Source organism: Zonotrichia leucophrys, chromosome 20, assembly GCF_028769735.1.
Source record: "Zonotrichia leucophrys gambelii isolate GWCS_2022_RI chromosome 20, RI_Zleu_2.0, whole genome shotgun sequence".
NCBI classification, from domain to species: Eukaryota; Metazoa; Chordata; class Aves; order Passeriformes; family Passerellidae; genus Zonotrichia; species Zonotrichia leucophrys.
The window spans coordinates 114,287-135,815 of NC_088189.1; the positions used below are offsets into that span (position 1 = coordinate 114,287).

At 38.3% G+C, this 21,529-nt stretch overlaps 1 protein-coding gene across 7 annotated transcripts in view; it reads right to left on the reverse strand.

Moving 5' to 3' along the window:
- The window catches only part of SULF2 (sulfatase 2), an 85,300-nt gene that overhangs the window by 49,856 nt on the left and 13,915 nt on the right, over window positions 1-21,529 (reverse strand). For 2 of the 7 annotated variants that reach the window (XM_064730270.1, XM_064730265.1), the window contains exon 1: window positions 2,747-3,009. The exons of 4 other annotated variants lie outside the window; for them this stretch is intronic. The gene's annotated coding sequence lies outside the window, so the exon portion shown is untranslated. Of the gene's footprint in view, window positions 1-2,513; window positions 2,637-2,746; window positions 3,010-21,529 lie in introns of those variants that run through there. One more of the 7 variants, XM_064730266.1, reaches the window with a different exon arrangement.

Here is a 21,529-nt window from a genome sequence, read left to right on the forward strand (position 1 = left end):
TGAAATCTTTTTCAGATGGGGAATCTAGCTGAGTTTTCTTAAGCCAAGCAAACTTCTTAGAAGGCTGCTTTTGGGGAATTCTGGTCCTCTTACTTTCTCCTTCATGGCAACACAAAATGTTGCACTAACATACATTATAAATGTTGAAGAGATAAAGCCGGACATCCACATTCCATTTATAAAAGAAGTCAGCAAAGGGCTGTTTCCAGGTAGCTTTTAGACCAAGGAAAGACTTCTTTATAACACTGCCCTCAGTAAACAACGTCAGTTTTACAGCAGCAGAATGCACAGGGATGACTGATGTCAGTTCTATCCTAGGTGGTATTTTTAACACGCTATTGATTAGTATTGCTTGGCACAGATGTGAGAGGCCCCATGTGTGCAAAATTAGTAACTGACAGTAGCTTGCATAGACTGGTGCTCCCAAGCTCCCTAATGCAAGTCCCAGCACAACTGTCTACTGCATAAGCTCTGTGCAACTTCACTGAAGTCAGGTAATTCAGTTATTGCAACATAACCAAGAATAACATCAGACTCTTCCTGCAACTCCGTATCAAATAAATGTCTACTTCAAGTCTGCTTCTAGAAATTACTGCTTCTAGTAATGTTTGCATTAACTGGCTTTGAGTTTTATTTGTTTTGGCTTGTTTTCCTTTTAAATAAGTATACTACAAAACACTAAATACAGAATTGGTATGACAAGTTCAACTTGCCCAGCAGCCACCACAGAACAAGGTAACTGCATGTGATCCGCACAGTGGAACTGCACATTGAGGGAAAACTGGCTGGAGAGAAGCAACACACACCTGCTCTCAATATGGCTTGAGCCAATACCAGGTGGATTATTTAAGCAGACCTAGGTGCGTAATTCATCCAGCGTTTAAATTCATTGAAATACATGGCGCTGGAGACATTACCTAGCAACTGACCCAATCAAATCCACTCTACCAGTTAAATGGATTCAGCTGCGCTGCTGTAACTGGAGTTACTCCTTTGCATCGGGCTTCGGTTATGCTAGGTTTTCCCTCACTAAAGCTGTCAGCCATCACTTCAAACCATTATATTGTGTTTGTAAGAGATAAACACATTTTCATATGTGGATTGGGAAGAATCTTGTCTGCAATCTAACAAGGTTCCCAGGGGAAGACTGGTACCAACATTACTGCTGTAATCTAACAACATGCTGCGTTTGCTTATAGTTTTCTACTTTCTGATTTTTTTTTTCCCCTCAGGCAGTCAAAAATTTATGAGAAAATACAAAAATCAAATCCCCAGTGCTAAATGTGACTCTTGAAGATTACAGTTGTGCTGATTTACAGTCACTGAATTCCTATCAAGGCATATTCTTCTGACTTGCTTGCCTTATGCTGGTGAACACTAGACAAAAATGAAATATTTATCACAGAGAAGCTTGGTCATATTACAAAATCTCATTAATATTTTGTAACTTTATTTTAAATAAAACAGAATTGTAAATTAATTATAAATTTCCCTAGGACTTGATATTTTAAGAAATGTTCTAAGCACCTGAATCTACTTTCTTTCTGCCCACTGCTTGAATATTACTGTGAGAGTTTCCCAGTGACACACAAAGAATTAATTAGTCCTCTGATAGGTAAAATTGCTATTTGGATCCCCCAAATACAGAATAATAAGCACATTTTTCTGCACCGTACGCAACACCCAACAACAACTTGAAAGAAATAAAGAATCATTTTGCTATTTTACCTATTATCATCACACATTTTTATATAATAGATGTAGTTTTACTTTAATGATAATTATATTAACTTGGATTAAGTACAGTAAAAACCACAGACTTATACTTCTGAAAATACTGTAAGGGAATGAGTGCAAGTGCATCAAGACAGATAAAGTAGGCAAAACTAGATACCATTACACAAATACATCCTACCAAATAAACACTTTTTTGGAGCCGTATACTGGGGGGGGCGATCTCCCTGTGTTTATACAGCTGCAAACACACAGAGGCGTTCAGATACACGCTCCGTCCGGATCGCTCCGGTGATGTGCCAAACGTGAAGCTGAGCGCTATGGTATCCAGTTGTTTTCGGGGAACTGTTTTCCGCACAGCCTCGGCGCGGCTCCCTCAGCCCGCACCCTCGGACGCCCCTGCGGCCGCCCAGGCCCTCTCCCACTGAGGAGGGGACGGCACCAACCCCCCGGCCGGTCGCAGCCCACGGCGGCAGCCAGCGAGCGCCCACCCGCCAGGCCGGGCCGGCAGGGCCGCAGCAGGGCGGGGGAGCTCCGCAAAGCTTCCAGCACGGCTGGCGGAGGCCGGTGGGACGACATCGCCTCCAGTCCCCGCCCGCCCCTCGGGCCCCCTCGCTCAACTTCCAGCCCCACCCGATGCCAACACAACCACCTTAGACTCGCCGCCCGGCTTCCCCGCGACAGCAGCCTGGCTCTGTAGCCAGCAGCCTCACAAGCGGCACGGCCGCCCCTAGCTCGCGAGGCGGGGCGGGGGCTCCGGACTAGCACTCCCCACTTACCCGCGGAACCGGCGCTCAGCCGCGCCAGGCCAAGGCCGGTGCACCCACCGCCCGCCCGCGGAGCCCGGGGCCCGGTGGCGAGGGGAAGCGCATCCTCCGGCCGCCGTGCTGGGCAGCAGCCGAATCCCGTTTCCCAAAGAAGCGTTTAGAGGAAGCGCTCGGGCGGTTGCTGCCCCCGCCTCTTCTTCCTCCTCTCCCTTCTTCTCCCCTTCCCATTTAAAAAGTTCATTTACCTCGAGGATCCTCCTCCCGAGTTTGCGCAATGCCCAGCGGCGTGCAGGGAGGAAACCTGTCCCACCAGCCCCAGGCTTGTTCAAAGTCTAGCGGCAGCACCGCAGCGAAGACGATGGCGCAGCCCCGCACCCCGGCGCGCACGGGGAAGCCGGGAAGGTCCCAGGCTCCAAAGAGAAGGGGCCGACGCTGAGCTCCCGCCTGGTGCACAAAGCCTTTCTAACCGAAGGGGATAGTCCAAGGCGGGCGGAGGAAGGGGAATTTAATTGCACTTCATAGTCTGTGCTCTTCTCGTCCCCTATCGCTAGCGCTTGCCGAGTGCTGCCAGTCCCACGCAGCAGCTACTCCCCCACGCCCAGCGCTGTGGGGCGGAGGGCGGAGGTGACAAGACTCCAAAGGGGCTGAAGGCCTGCCTCTGCCCCGGACCCTGCCCCTGTGAGGGTGAGCCTAAGGACTTCTAAAAGGTCATGCTAACACAGACGCCGTTCCACTGGTGCAGTTGAAATTAAATGGCCGATATTCATTAGTAATTAAGAAAACCTTAACAAAAAAAACACCACAAAAACAAAAACCATAAGAACGAAACGTTTTCTTCTGGCATTCCCATGCTGATAGTGTCAGACATTCAGCACAGATTATCCCAGAATTTCCTGACACTTCTTATTACATCTAATATTCTCTCCAATCTATGATTTATTAGGACTTTCGCTTTTAAGCAATCATTGCCCCCAGTGACCTCATCTGGACTGGAGAAGGCTAACAGTCTTGAACAATTTTTCACTGTTGGGTCTGTTCTTGGCTATGCATGGACAGATCCTAAATAAACAATTTGGGGTGTTTAAACATCTTGCTGTATGATACTGTACACTGAAACGGCACACGCTTCCTCCAAACACAAGGATGTCACTTCTAAGTTAACAAATGTGCTCCTGTATGGACAAGAATGAGCAATAGAGGTGAAACACTGTATGCCAGTACTACAGTGTTCACACTAGGGGCTGCAACAGCACAACTGTATTGGAATAAATAAACCACTCCATAACAGGGAGTTACACTATTCATAGACCCACATGATGTGCATAAAACAGGACCTACATCTCACTAACACTGTGATAAAATTCTTTCACTGCTTTCTGAGATAACATTCAACATTTAGCTAGCAACTTTCAACTCACAATGAAACAATTCACAGGATTTTACAACACACATGTGAGCGAGGATGTCCTGATTCTGCACACTTTAGACATAAATTAGTGTCTAAAGGCAGCTGAGTCACCCAGAGTCAAACAGCCTTTCAGGCCAGGAACAGAGCAAGGAGCTCAGCATTCCTCTGCCCTAACCACAGACCAACAGTTTGCTACCTGCAACATGCAACCTCTATAAACTACCTCTAAAGGGACTGCAAGCAGTAACTACAAAGCCAAAGAAAATACTGTTTGCTATACAGTGGTTCACACTGAAGAAGAAAATTTACTCTCTCCCTATTTCTAGAGGACTGCAAGTGGGATTTTCCATTTTAATAAACACATGACCTAATATAAAGCTACAACTTCATTAATATAAATTACAAGCATCAAAAGATACTAAGAATTGTGTTAGTAACATTAGTCTAGGAATCTAAATTTTATTTCATGTCACTGGAAAATCTGACACAATAGATTTCTCATTTCAATGAAAGAGTACATTCACCTCACAGGGAGTGCACATAATTTCCATTAATGTTAATGGGAGTTATGCAAGTGCATTAAGAGGCTAATACAGCCCCTGCTCTGAAACAGCCCTGCAAAGTGGAAGGTGCTTCCTCTTCAAGAGAATGGCATTTTCATCTCATGCATTTCAAAAGAACTTGATCTGGCACAGTTACAAAACAGGATGGGTAACAACTGTTATGCATCCAAACTTAAAGTGGTTTCGTGATTTCAGCTAGTTTTCCTATTGCCAAAAACTCACGGAATTCAGATGTATTTAAAATACTGTGGTTTATTTGAAGCCTAAGGCAATAAAATCATGTGAAATTACTGGTAAAACAAGAAGGTCTGGAAACTGACTCAAGCAATGATGAAGAAACCTTTCAAGTATCTCCTTTTTAAATAAAGGAGGTGATTTTATTCACTACCTGGCAAAGGATTCCATTGGTATATATGGATCACCATAGCTGATCAGAGATCAAAAGATATATAAAAAAGCAAGATCATGCCTTTTCACTGACACACCAGATAAACTTCAGTTTCTCTCGCAGCATGCCATTGAACAGCTTGAATTTATTTTACTGTACCTCAAATAACAAATGTTGCCTATTATCTAAATAATTTTTCTAAAATTATCCTAGGATTTACCTATTAAAGCTAAGAGAAAACAGACATGCAGTCATTTCTTGAAATATGAGACATCCATCTACGTTGTTCGCCACAAAAATTCTTTCAAAAATTTAATCTGGAGGTTCTCTGTCCACCTTCCTCTCAAGTAGTATAACACAGAAACAGTGCAGGCTAGACTATTAAGTAAACCATGGAGTTGCATGTAAAGGGGAACCACTTTGATCCACCTGGCAGACAGTGGGGGGTCCACAGCATTATCTTTTAATCAGTCCTGAGACAAAAGCTAAAACTTCAGGGTGCAAGAAGCACTCAGGGGAACTATCACGAGGAAAGGGCAGCATGTCAATGACACAGAGAAGCAACTTCTGAGAAACAAGAAGACAGTCAGGAGTCCAAAAGTCATTTTAAAAAACCTCAAAAATAGAAGATAAGCAACATGCTGTGTGAAGCGTGTCTTTTTCATAGTTGCCAAATATATCGTGCTTTCAGAGCTTGAATATTGTCCTCATTTCACATGAAACAGAAAAATAGGGTTGGGTTTCACACTTTTACATACTTAGCCAATGCCTTCTAACTTTTCTTCAGACTTGCTACTCTTTAGCTTTATATTAATTCATCATATGCAAACCTCTCACACCATTAGTCATTTAGATTTCTCCTCTCTGCTTTCATGTTTCTTAATGTGCACACACATGCTTTGAGCCATCTTTAAAGACCTAAATATAAAGCCAACAACAGAACACGAGCATGATCTCTCTTGCTTTTCCTCAGTATAAATTATTACAGTAATAAGTCCACTGTTATAGTAATTACACTGGTCAGAGCTCTTATGGCAGAGTTTATAGAATTTTATTTTTTATTACTTTAAACAACTATATTTCAGTTGCATAAAATGTGTAAATATTGCTTCAAGAACGAATCCAAATGCCACTAGGAAGGCATAAACAGCATAACATGCTCTACTCCTTGATCCCTCGACAGGTGTTTTATATGACAGACTTCGGCTCAATGATTTTAAGGGCAATTGATTGACATTTGCCCTTTAAAGTCACGTTGCACTTCCAATAAATGTTCAGTCACATTATGGGGGAAAATGATTTATACATTTTGAGGTACTACAAAAAGTGAAAAAGGGGAATCCTGCCAGGAAAAGCAAAGGAGAAGGGGGGAAAAAAAAATCACCTAGTTTGCCTGCTCCAAATGTTAAGCCTTACGCTCTTCTGCGTGAAAATAAAGATTAAGTATAGTTCACTGAATTTAGTTACAACTACGAGTTCACAACACATTATCTAATTCTAGTTTAATACTAATATAATTAATTTTGATCATAATTTGTAACAGTGAATGCAAGCTTTTTAGCAAAATATTGAAGCAACAAAGATGATGAGGAGGCTGTACCAGCAATAAAAAGAACACCCTAGTGCACTGACAAAAGTCGTAGTTCATCTATCCAAACAACAAACCCAAAACAAATCCTTCCTGCAATGCCAAAGAGAAATTCATAAGAAAAAAATGGCAGAATCCTGAAGCTCACATATAAAATTACTATCTGTGTCCTGAGTATTAATACTATAAATAATGCTCAAGGATGCATTTGAAGGATGAAGAATGTTAACTCAATGAACTATTGTTGGTCACACAGCCCATAAAAAGAAGATCTGTAGCCTGCATTTACCCCATTTATAAGTGACCCTTAAAATAGCAGCCTGTAGTCAGTAATAATTTAGTAATTTATTTTAATAAAGACTTTTCCTTTTTATAAAGAATTAATATTTTTCTTTTGTGCATCCTGATCTTATTTTCTTTTGCTGGCTTTTAACAGGTGGTACTACAGTGCTCAGGCTGCCTCCTCTTCCAATATCTGGATGTTTTATGGATATGGAGCAATGGGTCAATCATCAACTGAACACATTTTTTAATCGATGATTAGCTGCACTCTCAGCACAATTTGGTATGTGATGCAAAATGTGAAATACTACCATACTAACTTTTACTAAAAATTCTCCTAAGGAAGACAACAGTCACTCCCTTATGTAAATAACATTTCCTAAGAAAATAGTAAAATATGTAATGATAAAATACTCCATATCTATCTAAAAACAACTATGCTCTGATTTGCATGTATTAAAGCAGAAAAACATAAAATCAACTGATAAAGAGGATGGCTAGAACAGCAGGCCTCAGCACGACAACCTGCAGTGTTTCCTGAGGTGCCCCGGGCATCCACCATTAGCCAAGGGTCTCCTCACATGACTGCACTGGCTCCATTTCTCTCCAGCAGCCCACTCCTAGCACCCTGAACGGTCACCTCCATGTCCTGCCTCTGCACATTTCACACACTGGCACAGGTATACAATCTATGTTATGCACTTTTTGCCATAGAAAGGATTTGTTTGCAGTCTTTGGGTTTAGGTGAACTTGATGCACCTACAGCAGAAGTACTTTCACTTACAAAGACCTATCCTGTAGACACAAAGTCCAACTGGATGCACCTGGACTTTACCTCTATTAGGAAAGCTAATACTACTAAGAAAAGCTACTTACTCTGCTTTTCATTGTCTTTTAATTACCACTCTGCAGCAGCTCTCCCCCTCTAGCTCAAATACTTTATATAAAAAAAAAAAATATATACATATGGATCTGACCAAATATTTATATATTCTAAGCTGGGCTTCAAATGGATATTAGCAAGAAATATTAGGAGAGAAAATTACACAACTGCATGCATTTTGCACATGCAGAAAGTAATTTTCTTTTTCTCTTGCCTCAATAGCACAAGTGAGGCAAAGCTTATGGTGGGATGTGATACCTGTTATTAGATCAACTGCTACAGATGGGAATGAACAGACACAGCCTCAGGCATATCAAGCACTTCAGATCTGAAACAGAAGCAGCTATCTTCAAAGTTAAGCTGCTCTAAATTTAACTAATGTTTTAATCAAGCCATGTGAAAGAAAAGTAGTTCAGATCTCTGATAGAGGAAGGTCTGCTAAAAAAGAAAAAGGAGACAGATCCTTAAAATAAGGTAGTAACTCATCTGCTGAAAAACACAGACTTGTTACTGAGGTGGGAGAAATGAGAAAAGAGGCTAAGAAAATTACAATACATCTTTAAAACTTATGTCTAATAAGTCTATCATTTTTACCTTTTATCAGAGTCATGAATTTTAATATTAAGGCTTATGTTTTGAAGGTGTTTTGTGGATTTCCCTTGAGGGTCAGGATTGATTCAACAGAGATAGTTACTTTATGAGAAATGTTCATCTATCAGTCACTGGCATCTCTCTTACTGATCATCTGCCAGGACCTTGAAGATTTCTTGATTCCCTTTGTGTAAGGTCATTTGGTGCATTTGGGTATGCAGGTTACTTCCTCTAGAGACTACAGAGATGTATCAGCAAGTACATATGCAGTTTTGATAGTATTATGGTAACTTTATTACTGGTAATATGCAGTCTTTTGAAAGATATAATGTGCATTCTTAAAATAGAAACTATTATAATTTTGAAAAAGTTGGTTTTTAATGACAAATCAGTTTCATTTTTTTCCACCAGGTATCAAGGGTAGAGATTATTTATATAATGCTTCAGGGATATTAAAGCCATCCAAATTCTTTCTACTTTGTTCAAGACAAAAAAGACATTGAAACAGAAACATGTGCTGCCCCTGGCTAAAGAACAGTTTACTTTCATTTCTAAAATGTTAAAAATAAAGTTGAACCTATATATGAGCTTTAGCATCAGTGCCCTCCCTTTAGAGTTTACAATCTTCCATAAGGTAGTGGCAAGTTTTCTGCATACGAAAAAACATAGATCAAAACTACGATACTACTGACCCAGTGATGTCTCAAATCATAAAATTTTTTGGGCTGGAAAGGACTTAAGGATCATTCCTTCCAATCTCCTGCCAGAGGAAAAAGTGTCCCTCCTCCCAGAGGACACGTTCCTCTGTCCCAGTTTGCTCCAAGGCCTGTCCAACCTGGCCTTGATACTTTCAGCGATTGGGCAGACACAGCTTCTCTGGGCAACCTGCGCCACTCTCTCAGGTGCCACCCTCAGAAGAATTAAACATCATGGTTGCCCTTTTGGCTTAGAATACATATTATTTCTGATTTCCATAATTATGCCTTATTCCGAACTCAGAGAGAAATGTATTAATAACTAGAAGCACAGTTTATTTTTCCATCACTGCAAAGCTCTGGCATTATCAGTAAGCGACAACTTACAGGTAAGATATCTTACTTATAGTAAGTCTCATTTACAGGCCTAAAATAGAGAGCACTGATTTTTCAGAAGTACTAAGCAGCCACACAAAACAGTTCTGAAAATTTATGTAGCTTTTTTTAAGTCCTGAAACTGTAGTTGAACACTCTTGATGTCTGGCAATGAAACCTCTTTATTTGTACTTAGTTCACTTTGTGTTATTAGTATGCTCATCATTCTCATGACTGACTCCAGTGGTAATTCTTGAGAATCCCAAAGTACATTCACTACTTCCCATGCCAAACAGGAGTGTCTGACATGACATCTGAGTATATTTCCACATAGATTATTTTTCACCGACAGGATGAACCTCACAGACTAGAGCTGCAAATCTCAGGACACTTGAAAAATTTCATATGCTCAGCTTAGAAGTCCAGATATAAAAGTGCCCAGAGCATTCTGACTCAGCTCCATGCTTTGTCATCTTCTGTGCTGCTGCAGTGAGGCACAGAGATGATGTACCAAATTAGAATGGCAAACAAGAGTTCTCTAGTCCATTTTCACCTATGAAAAAAAAAAGTGAAAGCTTATACAAGAAGCCTGTATTCACTAAAATGAAAAAAAGTTAAAAGACAAAATGATTGAGAAGATTCCAGCAGGCAATATATTCCGTTGCTGGAGGCAGAAAATTTAATGGCTTGAGCTGAAGCCTAGGTCACAGCCCCAAAATCTTACATCGAGAGTATCACTACTGTTAGTTCACTGATTGAGAAAAGGTCAACCCATGAATGTGTATGCCAGAATATATTTTTTCTGGCTACATCCTAAATTATTCCTGTATTTCTGCCAGTTTGGATGGATCAAATAAACTGCCAGTTTGGATGGATCAAATAAATATAAACTGTCTGTATAGACAGTAAATAACAATAAATCCCTGTGTATAGGTTCCTTCACTTTAAACAGCTCCAAAAGGCAATAAAAGCCAGGAGAGAAGAGAGAAGCAGGCCCAGAATGAAAGCCAACAAGAAACAATGGACTGCATGCAATAAAATTTAATACAGTGCAGTTCCCATTCAAATAGGCCTCAGAGTTTAATGATGTAACCCCACTGATCGTATGAAAAATAAATGAATTGCCCAGGAACACGCATAATTGGCAACTAAATCAATCACAGCCTCTGTCTGTGCCATCTTCCTTCTCTTTACTGGTAGAAAGCTTTTTCAAAGTGCTTTTGCTATTTCAGAAAGCTTTTTATTTCTTGCACCATAGTTCAGTCAAGAATGTTAAAGAAAAAATGGTAAATTAATTACTTGAAATAATTGGAAAACACCTCAGGATATTGTTTCTGCTCTTCTGGGAAAAAGGGTTAAAATTAAAATAGCTGATTTTAATGCCATTGAAAGATCAGTACCAGACCCCATGGCAAACTATCAGTATGTGTGATAAACGAAAAGAGGTTGCTGCAAGAATGCTGAGATGCCACTGAGCAATGGATCTAAGGGTCTAAGATGGCCACAGCTTCCTGACCTCACTGTGAAAGTGAATTAAGTATCACAATCACTGGATGAAAGTTTCACAAAGAAGACATAAATCCTCCAGAACGGATTTGTGTAAGATAAGTGGGCTCCATATATCTAGGAAAGACATGGATATGTATAAGTAGATCCAAGGGGTAAGCAGGATACAAGATAAGAATAGATCAGAGTAGGATTTTTTGTGAAGAGGTAATAGGTTATGCAAAATGTAAGGCACAACAAGATTTCAAAGTTAATTTTTTCCAATAGGGAAGAAGTGAGGAAGCACACAAGAGACATGATGGTGAGAATAAAACCTGTAACAGTGATGACACATCCATTAAAAGCCACAGGATGAATTTAGGCATCTAGAATGTAACTGTGCAAGGAGTTAGTACTGAAAACTAAGATAACAATGAGCACTTGCACTCAGAATAGTTGAAGTTACCCAAGACTTCTCATGCTGAAGACTGAACCAGTTGTAAGACCAAGCTTTAGTTTATTCAAAGATAGAAAGAAAAAAGCCAAAGACTTCACCACTGCTCTATTTTTCGAACTGAATGAAGAACCTTTGCAAGTCTTTGGTTTGCCATGAAGGGTTTCATTACAGAAAGAGGAAGCCGTCCCCCACATCTATGGAGATGTTGCTCTGTGCAGTAACACACGGTCCTTCAGGATCCCTGCTATTTTATCTGCCCCAGGAAGAGATTTCTATGCTTCTCTGAGTTTGCTCCCACCCACACACCTTTAGAAATGCAGACATATTTTGCTGTGCAGAAACAGCTTTGTGATACCTTAGATATTACTGTTTTCAGAAATCTTAAAATACAGGATTTCAACTGAAATCCATAGCACTGCTTCCTGCAGAAGCTGAACTGGAAGGTTTTCTTCTCTGACATGGACAACTTAACTCTCAGCTACAAACGGCTAACAAATCTTTTCCAGTTATGTAATACTAACTCCTCTCCGTTTCTGTATATTTTCATCTTTGTTGAGCAAGGTCAGGCAACAAGTCCTGTCTCTAGCTAGTCCTCTCTGTTGTCAACAACCAAATTCTAGGCATTGCTGAGCATATATCATTCTTTTTTTCCATTATGCCATAAGAGCTCTAGCTTTTATGTCCTTGGCATGTCTGTCTTTTCACTCCTTTAGCAACATTCCTTTATCCCCTGCTTTAGTAAGTGTAATTACCATCTTACAAAACCACACGAACACTTGCATCTTTGTGCACACATTTACAGTAATCAACAATACTATTTCTTTTCTTTGCCAACAGTCTTGACAACTTTAAACTGTACAAGAAGTAAACAATTTTAACTACAAAGTTTACATACCTGTTTCTCTATGCAGCATGTAATTTATACTCAGAATAACAGCACCACAAGAGAATGATGAAGAAGCGAGATTTTTTTCACTGCATTTTAAAATGGCTGCAGCAGATGCCTTTTTTTAGACCTTGGAAGATTGATGATCCCATTACTTGTAGTATTCAGCAATTAAATCTCCGAGTTTAGGCTAAAGTGAGTACTTTTCCTTACTTTGCATCTTCCATTACACTGATATTAATCATGTTTAATCATTCATTTACCTCTCACTGCTACTGCATTTTGAGAGGACTGGCACATTATTGATTTTTGACTTTTACCCTTTAGAAAAAGGGTAAAGGGCTTTGCAGTTGCTTAATCAAAAGTGACATGACGAGGGCAGGGGAGCTGCAGACCTCAGCGAAATAGCAACTAAACAACAAGCAAAGTTATGATAAAATTAAATTAAGAGTCAACAAAGAAAGCAAAATATAATAAACAAAAATTATGGCAGATAACCTCTATAGCAGACCACAGAGTGCAAAACACATTGCTAGGAAAGAGGAGACCAAGATTAAGAAGGAAGTTAAACTACAAATTCCCACAAAAAGAAAAATGCAAAGCCATGTTCTGTTACAGAATTGTCAGTTAATGTGATGTGGCTCAAGCAAATTCTCAGTTGTTTATCAAGCTTTTTTCTCACAGGAAGCATCACTTCAGCACTCCAACTAGCAGCTGTAACAAGAACAATACACAATGTAATATTCTGATAGCTGGCTTCTTCTCTGCTTGCTAAAAAAATGGTATTTTTAAGAAAGTCAAAGAACTCCATTGGTATCTTTTTAAAGAGTGCATATAAACCCTTAATTTCATCTACAATAGCTAGCAAATTCTGCAGTAAACAATAGATATAAGTACATTATAAACCATAAGAACAGCAGTAATGTTGGCTTCATATTTTAGAAGAAAGGCCCACATGGAAAAAAAAAGTGCATAAGAGATAGTTAAAATTGTCAGGTTCTCATACAACCGAGTTAGAGAGGAACAACTAGAAGGGGGAGAATTTGTGGACTTACAAATAAAAGAGCTTCAGTTCCTATTGCTCTTTCCTGAAATTCTCAGCTTTATTGGTTTTTGACCCTTGACGTATGTTTTGGTCTGTTTGTCCTAAGTTATGCCACCCCAATTCCACTAACCTCAGTGTAGAATATGAGAACCAGAGGAAATCAAATTAATTTATCAAGAAATATCTTTCATTAATGTGCTTATTTTTCTGTGTATCACATTATTAAAATTTATAATTTCTGTGTATCACATTATTAAAATGTGTTACACCCTGGCAAAAGATATTCTCAAAATCAAACTACGTGGACCAGTGCAACTCTCATCAGAAGTTTGTCATGCATCCTGCATCTACAGCACTTAATTGTCAGTAACTGTTTACACTATGGCTACTATGCAGTAGTATTTCAGGTCACATGCCAGTGACCTCTCTAGGATCTCTGCTGCTGAGTAAAATCATATATTTTGTCAAAGGCCACTGCAAACATTCCAGTATAACTTATTTTGCAAGTTAAATGGGAACATACAAGGTGTGCCATCCATAGCATGACTTTAATCTGGCACAAAGAATGCAAGTGAAGTAGTTCTGATATGAAAGGTGACACTACTGCAGGGGAGGTGCTGTTCCCTGGCTACATTAACTGAATGAAGATTATTAATAAACTGTTTATGAAAGTGAAGCTGACCCCTTACAATGTGATAAATGACAGAAGAAGTTCAAGAAAGGAAAATCAATAATGATACATCTTTAAACATAGTACACATAAGCCTACACATGTGCAAACAGCATGGGGTAACTTCCCTAGCCAGATTTTCATCTGTCTGGCAAAAGATACTGTCAAAAAGAAAGGGTCCTTTGGGAGAAATTTGAAATGAAGGATTTCAAGACTGTACCATAAACAGAAATTACTAGTACATTTTCAAAGCCTTGTGATGTTATACCTACAAGTTGTCTGAATTCCAGTTTTTCACAATCTGCTACATTTTCATTTAAGTATAATGCAAGAAAATAAAATTGCAATGCTCTTACTTAAACAGTATGATTTGCAAGCTCTTGTATCAAAAAGGAAAGTAAAAATATAAAGTGAAAGGGAGAACATTAAAATTTAGGACATGGTAGTGCTCATACACTGTAATTCATGTATAGCCCGCTCACTTTAATTGTATAATTAAAAATATTTTCATAAATGCTTCAGCATAGAGAATGCAATAACAAAATACAAAGGTTTTATTTCTGGGGGTGTTCAGTGTCTTGGCAGATCAGAAGAAATATTGGTGGAAAGGCCTTCTGAACTCTGCTTTGCTGAGTTCACTCTTAAGGACAGCATTTGTAAATACTAATTGGTCAAAAAGCAGAAGAAAGAGAAAAAGAAGTTACAAAACAAAACAAAACAAAGGGGCTGTTTTGTTGGGTTGTTTTTTCCCTTCCCAGAAAGCTGCTAGGCATGCAAATGAAACCATGGATCATATAATCAACACTAGTTTTAGTTTTTGCGCCTGAGTAAGATTGTTAAATCAGAAAGACCAGTCCCACAACATCCTCAGCCGAGTCCCTGCTCCACGTGAGAACAGTTCTTAACACACACACACAAAAGAAACTAAATTTTTTCTCCCTAAAGGCTTTTTTTCTTTTTCCTAGGAAACAACTGTATAGTCTTTTCTCAAAATTCAACAATGTCAAACTGTCAGAAAAAGCTTTAAGAGACACTAACACATTCCAAAGTTCTTACAAAATAAAGGACAGCAAGCAATGCAATTACAGGAAGTAATCCCTGCTTATTCTCTACTATGAATGTGTGCTCTATATTCTGTGGTCTGTTGTCAAGAGAACTGTAAGATGGTATCCTATAATTGTTATCATTGAATTGTGGTTTCAAATAACATGAAATGAAACCTATCTTTTCTAGTACAAAGATCTTAGCTGATATCTCTTTCTTCCTTAGTCTTATCATTATTTACAGCAATTCTGAGCAGTAGGGCCTCCTATTTACTCAGACAGAAACATGGTGTGCTTCTTATCTGCAATACTCAACCCTTCTGACAGGCATCATGAAAGTTTAACATCACCTTTCAACCTTACCTCAATCCAGCCATTTCATGAGATCTTTTACTTTGTCTGGACACTTAGACTAGCTCGTAGTTGCTGCGACCAACTCTAATGCAGGAGTTTTGATGAAATGGCAGGGAAGTAACTGGCTCCCCAGCTATAGGTAACCTGATGAAAAGGTTACTGCTCACCAAATACTGACTAAAGACAAATTTATCTATATTTTTCCTTATTCTGCCTCCACCCCAGTTAAAAAAGAATATCAAAAATACAAATGTTTCTTACTAATCACTACAACACATTTTATATATTTAATTTCTAAAATACAAGTGTCTTCATCCAAATAATCCTACCAATTCATGTTATGCACAATATTCAGTTCCCTACTAACAATAAAAACAGCCCCAGAAGGAGACAACAGCTATTTTTCTGATACTATGTGGCAAAGTAGTGCCAAAGTCAGATGCTGTGGAATATAACTACACTGTAAAAACAATGCAATTATCCCGGTTATATTTCATAATTTGAGTAAATTAAAGCAAAATGCTCAGTGCTCACACCAATCAGGAGCAGTTAATTCCAGTAAAACTAGTTTAAATTTGGACTATATTTTGTATAAAATGTTAGTGTTTAAGTAACAAAGAATTTGGTTGCTTGGGTTTCATGCAGTTGATATTATTTTACATTGCATTGCAGGAAATCTAAGCCAAAGGAGCAGGGTAGAACACAGCCGAGTTTGTGGGCACATATTTCCATTTTTTGACATCAAACAGTGTTTGAAAATATGAACCAAACTTATTTGCCTATAAGACTTGAAAAGAATATTACCATTTTGATTCAATTCTAATGATTGACATGATTACAGCTCCAGGCAATGAGTTGGTCACACAGCCTAACAGTCTGAAAAGAGGAGCAGTAAAATGAATGGAATGAGAGTTTGTTGGTTACTTAGACCCCAGAGATCTTGAATTCCACAAATTCTGGTTGGCATCATGCACTGAATCACAGAAACATCTCAAGAGAACAAAACCAATAATAAAGCACACTGCATCATATGATACCCACTCTGACTACCGAACAGTTAATTCAAACCAATGCAGTTTTGAGGATGTAACAGCAAAGTATCTAAAGCTAAAATAATAAAGTGCCGAATATAATAAAGTCATTTCAGAGTGATAGTGCTGAATCATTGGAACTTGGAACAAGCAAACTCTTACTACACTGAACACAGAGGTAAAGCTGGCCTTGCTCTTGCTGTCTCTGAGGTTACATGATAGATTTTAACCACTGTTCAATGGCTAAGCAGACAAGAGTCATAGCATATCTGCTTCTTGGTATCCTTCCTATCCAGAAGGATACCAACTGGTCAAAAATATTCACTCAGGCAAAAAGGTACCTAGCAAAAGCAAACAGGGAGCTCCCTTTAACTTGCCAGGAGAGCAAGTAATGCATGGGTGGCTTCGAGAAGATGTATCTGTCACTTGTATTCCTCTTTCAGTGGCTATACATACATGCTTTTCTTAAGTCTAGTTGCATGCTGATCCAGACTGGCATAGAAATTGGAAATAAAAAAAAAAAAAAAAAGCTCATTTTGGCAACAGGAGGCCTTCCTGAAAGCATAGTAACTGAACTCTGACACTACTCAGATTCTCTGAATCAACAGAGGCCATTCAATTCGACATCTGTTCGGCAAAGCTAATCACATTCAGTGTTTAAACTTTAGAGCAGACAGTGAGATGAATTAGAAATCTGAATTCTTAGGAAGTAGAAAGGAAACTATTGGCAAGTTTTTAAAAGCCAAAAATTCCCAGGGTTCCCTTAGATAAAGAAAATTTGAGATGTTTGCTTTGGAGTTTTAACTCTCCACTCAGCAAACATGCACTGTCCCATTAGTTGTCAAAACAAGTAAACTACTGTCCTAACAGCTCCACTATTTGAAGCCTACTTTGCTTTGCAAATCAGTTATTAAAATTGTTCTCTCAAGAAAAAAAAATCCTTTCCCCATTTTTTTCTTCATTTATAGCACTATAAGTGAACTATTTTACAAAACAAGCATTATTCCAATAAAGCAAATAAGCTGAGGTAGGTAAATCACAAACTCATTGACAACAAGTTTTATGAAAAATGAAGTAGCTGACACACAGCAACATTACCATGAGCCTCTTACTCACACTGCTGTATTTCTCAGCATGACACTGGCACAACTTTGTTTCTGAGGTATAAAGAGACTCCTAATTAAATCTTCATTCTTCAGTGTACCAGGATTTATTCTTCTTTATATGAGCTGGGATTATTATATTTAATGATGAAAAATGTTAATTTTCTGCCTAAATTCACCAAATTACAGATGGGATTTCCTTACAATTTTTTGTTGTTTCCAATATCTTTAAAATAAAGTGCAACACATTATTTTGGTTGAAATTAATTGCACTACTATTCCAGTCCCCAGAGCAGGCATCTGAACAGCACCATTCTTAAAAAATTTCCAGTTTAACATATGGGTAGTATTTTGGAGTGATCTTAATCCAGTCATAAAATTCCACGTAATTGCCTGTGTCTTAATGGCCTTAGGCTTTGAATACAATCACGGGTTTTTGAACACTGCCTGTCACTTTTAGTGCTTGAGTATTGACATTGTATCTCTTTTAGGTTCTTTTCAGCCCTTTAATGACAATGCCAATTAATAATGCATCATTCTCTCTCCTCTAGGTAATTTTAATTGCTGTAATTTATGTCCCTAGACAATTCTTGCACTACAGATGGAATCTATACTACTGTAACGATTAAGAAGATCACACTCTCAAGGTCCTTAGCAAATAAACAATACAATTTCAAGTTTATAGACATCATCTATAATTGACATCAATTACTGTTCAAGGAAACAAATAATGATATTACAGGTAATAAACAGATCATTTTTATGTTCTGGAGCAGTGTGGATTTCACCATTAAGGCTTTGACAATTAATTGTAGCTTCGTAATGCTTTACAAAGATACTCAGATGCCTTGAAAGGGAAAAATCCACCTGAAATTAGCAAATATAGATACTTCAACATACACATTTCTTCAACGAGGCCTATACCTTTACATAGATATTCTCAGAAATACATGAACACCACCTCTGAGGCAGTATTAGAAGGCAGCATAAACATTCAGGCTTAAAGCCTGAGACAGTACACAAGATCAACTTCAGCTTTTTATTAAAACATGCTAGCAAACTCATGGGCACAAAAATAAAGCAAAAACAAGAACTGTTTATCACTAATCTATTCAGCTCTACAGATAGCGCAAAATGAAGGGTATGGTGTCCCATATTAGATTATTATTCAGTTCATCCCCTTGCCAGTATTAGGGATGCTTCACAAATCATATTCCAGTATTTTGCTTAGTACAGCTTACATTGATCCATAGCCCTGTGAAGTTCAGTCTCTCTGTTTTTACTGTTATCTCCTGATACTTTCAATCCACTTCATCAAAACCATCAAGCTCCTTGTGCTGTGGTTTCCATTTCCCTTCCAAAGCCAAGCATCTTTCTGGCCTAAAGCATCACACCCTAGTCTCATGAATTACTTTTCTGAAGCACATTGGCCCCATTCATCTCTGTCCAATGGACATAAAAACATTTCCCCTTTCATGGAGGGTGAAAGTTCAAATGAATGGTTCAACTTCAACAAGATCAGAAATCCATTAAAAAAGATGTGAGTGGCTAACTTGCTTGCTACCTCAGTAGACAAATATATACACTGGATTTAACTTACTCCTACCTGGAGTTCTCTGGAACAATATTGCAGATTACTTTAAGACTAGTCTCTGGGTTCAGTGTTGTACTGAATGAGACTAAAGATCCTGCACATAATTCGCTATTTCTGCTATTGATATAAGTATTATATTTCATTCAAATGACGGCCCTAAGGCACAGTAATAACTGTAATTCTTGCACAACAAATGTGCACCTGGTTAAGCAATCAAATAAATTCACCTCTACAAGTGCCACAGATGGTGCAATTTGTCCCAGTCATCTTTCACTGATCCTTTCTCTTTAGACAAAGTGCTGTTTTTAACAGATGAAACAACTAAATGAGAGACTGAAAAGCAAAACTTGCTGTGTCTAGCAATGCATATATCATCATTAATTTCCAAGCACCCACTGAAGAATTTCTGAAACAGTACACATTTTAAATTAGTCTATAGTGAACTCTACTGTTGCATGTTATCCTTGGAACTCATCTGAAATACTCCATAAATTTACAGGCACAAGTAAACAGAAAAAGGTGAAATCCTTTATTACTCTGGTAATACATGTTAAGCCAAAGCATGTCAACTTACACAGGTGACATCCATTATTCTTCTTCATTTTTAGAAATTATCAATTTACACCTGCAGACAAAGTTTGCATCTAATGACTTCAGCATTACTGTCAAACTCATTTTGAATTTTTTTTTTTGTGCCACACATCTGACAAACCTCCTACTGTTGTGAACTGTCATAGCAGATGAGTCACTTAAGAGGTATATACCTTACTCATATCTTATTTAGCACTGCAGTATTTCTTTTTAATATCATGTATTGTACCTTATTCTCAAGCTGGGGAAAAGCTCAGCTTCATATTCATATCTGCTCATAGTTCTGATGACTCCTTCTAGTTTTCCCTCTAAGGCATAAAATGTGCAGAGGTGTACCTTCTCTCATGTCTTTCAGAAGAAACATCCTATTCCAATCTCTGCTACCTTCTTTTAACTCCACACACTCACCTCCTTCTCCACTTTTCAATCTCTAATAACAAATGCATGGGCAACAGCCACTTTTCTTTCAGACCTGTATCTGAGGATAGCCAACATGTCAGACCCACAAAATGAACAAATGCCTTTCTTTCCACATAAAAAACTCCCCTTCCCCCAGGCTGACAAACTGGGATCTCTTCTTCACACAGTTAGTCTCTGCAAACTGCTAACAGAAACAAGACATCTTCAAAGAGAAATTGTCTAAAGAGGCAAGACTAAATGCCTTTTCTCTTCCTACTGAATTATCCCAGTACAACTCTACTGAAGTCACTTGTCTCCAAATTAATACCATATTCTATTCTTGCCCTGCCATAAGTAGATTCAATTTGGTATTAAACTCATGGGTTTAACAGCTGCCTCTCTTCTTATCTTCCAAAGCAAGACTATTTTTCCATATAGAAAACTTTCCAACTGCAGAGCTTTACTCGGCCAGTTGGGTGTTATAGAAGAGTGACATTTGCAGGCATCAAGACAGTTGGATGGTGAAAAAAAAAAAAAAAATCGAAATTATTCTACATATATTCAAGGCCTGAAACAACAAAACCTAATTCAATAAAATTCAACAGAGCCATGCTTTATTCTTTCTATAAACATTCTCATTAGCATTAGCATTGCATTTGGTTTAGGAAAACACTGTGGTATAAGGGAAGTTTCTTTTTTTCAGTCTTAAGCATCCACAGTACCTGGGGAGATCACAATGTCTAGTTAAATTCTTCCTGGAAGAAAAGTGGATTGACAGAAGTTACTTGAATTCTGCACTCTGTTGAAAACTGGTTGGCAGATGAATTGTTGTCCTTCTCACAACAATTAGGGAGCACAAGGAGGAGAAAAGAGAAAAAGAGGCAGACAAAAGATTGGTACTTTGTTTCAGAGTTTTTAGGTATATTGTTTAAAAAGAAAACCATAACAGGATGGACTTGAATACATTAAATATGTACTCAAATCGTGGATATAGTAATGGAATCAGTACCCATAAACAGCCAGCACTAACTTCCTGTAGTCCTTACCCCTAAAGCGGTATGGCAATTTACATTTTCACTTTTGAGAGGAAGGTTTTTGAAATTATATCCATTAGGCTAAACAACTAATTCATGAATGTCATTAACAGATAACTTACAGTCATGTTTAAAAAATCAAAAGTCAACTTTTTTTTTACATATTTGCCTTTTAAATACAAATCTAGTCTCAAAATAACACCATTTTTTCCATTAGTGTTTACACTTCAAACAGAACTACTTTCAAGCACAAATATTGGAGATGAGCTTCTTCACACCATTCCTATATTACAGAATATTTATGCAAAGTACTTTCAGTCCTTTGTGACAAACAGCAGTAGTATCTAAAGTGCCCTCAAGTGCCCACAATGTAGGCAGTGGCAATTAACCTTCCCGCAAGTGTCAAAGTGCACTGAAGAAAGAAATCAAACAAGAGCGGAGTCTCTGACAAGTTCAGTTAGGTAACTGAGAGAGAGAGAATTACAGAGAGAATTTATTTTCTATAAACAGATAGAGATATTATTTATTATGATATTCATCAAGTAGTATATGAAATCTTCGAT